This window comes from Salvia hispanica, chromosome 4 (genome assembly GCF_029641045.1).
Source record: "Salvia hispanica isolate PSC_SH4W2 chromosome 4, Shi_PSC_v1, whole genome shotgun sequence".
Taxonomy (NCBI): Eukaryota; Viridiplantae; Streptophyta; class Magnoliopsida; order Lamiales; family Lamiaceae; genus Salvia; species Salvia hispanica.
In genome coordinates, this window is record NC_142695.1 from 40,480,285 (window position 1) to 40,484,258 (window position 3,974).

A 3,974-nucleotide genomic window follows, 5' to 3' on the forward strand; every position below is an offset into this window, starting at 1 on the left:
GCTGCTGCAATATTACTAAGTGCAGTTGTAGTATTTTATATTGATGTTAGTAATTATTAATGGAAACGTGGTTTTCGAAAATTTAAGGATTACTAGTGGAAACGTGGCACTAATTTAACCAAGCAGTAGATTATGAGTCCACGTGCCAGGCATGAAGGCTACTTCACTACATACGTGGCTGTAAGTTTTGAGGTTGCTTAAATTAGTTAATTAAGGAATAAACAGGTGGTTTTCATGCACTAAACTCCAAAAATCCTACGTGCGATGTTAGTTAGCCATTGTAATTTGAACACTTCCAAGTTGTGATTTCCACCTTTTCTGCTTAAAATAGGTCTTTTATTTTCCCATTTATTAGAATCCTGCACAATCACTGAGTAATATATTTCGAAGAATTTTAAATAGAAGACGTTTTGCTTTAAGAGATTAATTACTTTACCCTATTTTCTCCCACATGAATTTTAGAACGTCAGAACATCCCGACCTTATACCTTAAACTTGATCATTCTTTCATAACGTTATTCATGCATGAGTTAATCCCATATCGTATTTTACTACTACATTTTATTTAAATAATAACACACCCAACTCTTGTATCATGTTCTTAGCTATTTATATTTACTTTAAGGGGCTAAATATTATAATTGCTTTTCATACTTTTCTCCCACATGAATTAAAGAATGTTAGAACGACAAGAAATTATTTATTCGCTTCCGTCCATAAAAAATAGTCATATTTTATTATTTTAGTGTCTAAAAAAGTAGTTTTATCTAAAAAATGAACTCACACTTTGTCCATTTTTTATACTTCTATCTCTTACATCTTCTCCTCTCTTACTAAAAAAATGTGAGTACTTAAGATCAACTTCACTAAGAAAGACTAATAATAATAATAATAATAACAATAATAATAATAATATATCTTCCGATTATAAAAAAATTGTGAGTGAAAACAATTTATACTATCAGATAATGGTTTTATAAGTTGATATGGATATTAATTAAGAACATTGAACTATTTTGAATTAAAAAGAAACGTACATAACATAGAGTGACTTTATAATAATAATAATAATAATAATAATAATAATAATAATAATATATCTTTTAATTAGAGAAAAGTGTGAGTATAGAGAAATTTATACTACTTGATTTTATAATTTGATTGAGAAAAATCAAGAACAATTAACTATTATGGAAATGTAGTCAAACTTTTTAATCGTAATTGGAAGAAATTAATTAAAACATTTGATTATGAATTGAAGTCAAAGTTTCTAATAAAAATAATTGCGATGAATGCATCTTTAGGGGAGTGTTATATTGTTAACTCATAACTTAATTGCTAATTACAACTAAATAATAGCTATTAGATATTCAAATTAATGGCTTAAATCATTAATCCCTAAATATCAATACGATCAACGAAAAACGTCAATAAGGCCACAGGATTAATTCCAAAAAATATTAATAGGGGTATTAATGTCAACTAACTACATGTTTAGTTATAACTAACTTTTAAAAGAAATCCCAAAACTTTAAATTCATATAACATATATCAAATTAAAGATAATTTCATAAGGATTCCAACGATATCCTACATGCATATGTTCCGACGTCAAAATTTGAAAAAAAAATTGAAAAGTTTTTATTTTTTCGTACAGCAGAAATGTCAACATACTATTTAAAATATGTCAATATAATACATGTAGAATGTCACTATAAGCAATGGGTTAACATTCTTAAAGCATCGTGTTGACATTCTCAAAGCATTGTGTTGATATTTTCGAAACACTATATTGACATTTTCATCCAAAACCCTAATTTAAAGTTTTTTTTTTTATCTTTTTTTATTTTATTAATAAAAACGAAAATTAAACATGGCAAATTATAGACCATACGTTTTCTAAAATCTTATGGCCTTAAATTAATTATAGTTAGCAATTAAATGATAAGTTAGCAATTGATCACTCCCCTGCATCTTTATATCTCTAATATACTTTTATAAATGTCACTACTAAAAAAATAGAGTGACTTTATGATATATAACAATAACAACAACAATAATAATCATAATAATATATCTTCTGATTAGTTAAACATTTTTATAAAAACGATTCCAGTGAATGCATATTTATATCTAGTTTACCTTTATATCAAATTCACTAAGAAACGTGTAGAAAATATATAGAATGACTTTAATAATAATAATAATAATAATAATAATAATAATAATAATAATAATAATAATAATAATAATAATAATAATAATAATAATAATAATAATAATAATAATAATATCTTCTAAATAGAGAAAGTTGTGAGTACAAAAATATTTATACTACCATATTGATTTTATAAGTTGATAGTGATATTAATTAAAAATATTTAACTATTATGAAAATGTAGTCATACTTTTTAATTGTAAAGATTACGGTGAATGCGTCTTCTTATCTTTAATATACCTCTATAAATGCACAAAAAATAAAGTGACTTTATGAGTATAATAACAATAGTCATGGAAAAAATTGTAAGTACATAAAAGTTTATACTGCCAGTTAGTTATTTGATAATTTGATAGGAACAAATTAATTAGAACCTTTGATTATTATAAGAATAATTGAAATGTAGTCAATCTTTTTAATAAAAATGAATACGATCGCATCTCTTTATCTCTAATTTACCTTAATAAACGTTAGTACTTGAGTTCGAATCTTATACGAGTGACTTTATGAGTAAAATAATAATATATCTTCTGATTTGTTATACTTTTTTATAAAAACGATACGATGTATCATTTTATCTCTAATTTACTTTTATAAATATGAATACCTCAGGTCAAATTAATAAAGAGACGTACAGAAAATAAAGTGACTTTATGAGTATAATAATAATTATCATTATATCTCTTATGAATAGTTAAACTTTTTTATAAAAATGCTTACGGTGATTGCATTTTTCTATCTCTAGCTTATCTTTAATAATAATGTGAGTACTTGAGGTCAAATTCAATAAGAAATACAAAATTTTCTTATGAGTATATAAAATAATAATAATAATAATAATAATAATAATAATAATAATAATAATAATAATAATAATAATAATAATAATAATGACGACGACGACGACGTATCGTCGATTAGTGAAAATTGTAAATATAGAAAAACTTATACTACTAGATAGTGATTGTATAAGATGATAGAGATATTAATTGAGAGGGGAGTGTTATGTTGCTAACTCATAACTTAATTGTTAACTACAACTAAATAATAGCCATTAGATATTCAAATTAAGGGCTTAGATCATCAATCCCTAAATGTCAATACGATCAACGAAAAATGTCAATAAGACCATAGGATTAATTCCAAAAAATATCAATAGGGGTATTAATGTCAATTAACTACATGTTTATTTATAACTAATTTTTAAAAGAAATCCCAAAACTTTAAATTCATATAACATATATCAAATTAAAGATAATTTCATAAGGATTCCAACGATATCCTACATGCATATGTTCCGACGTCAAAATTTGAAAAAAAAAATTGAAATTTTTTAATTTTTTCGTACAGCAGAAATGTCAACATATTATATAAAATATGTCAATATAATACATGTAGAATGTCAATATAAGCAATGTAACAACATTCTTAAAGCATTGTGTTGACATTCTCAAAGCATTGTGTTGATATTTTCGAAACACTATATTGACATTTTCATCTAAAACCCTAATTTGGAGTTGTTTTTTTTTTTATCTTTTTTTATTTTATTAATAAAAACGAAAATTACACGTGACAAATTATAGACCACACGTTTTCTAAAATCCTATGGCCTTAAATTATTTATAGTTAGCAATTAAATGATGAGTTAAAAACTGATCACCCCCCTTAATTGAGATTATTTAACTATTATGAAACTATAGTCAAACTATATAATTGTAAAGATTACAATAAAATATCTTCTAATTAGTGAAAATTT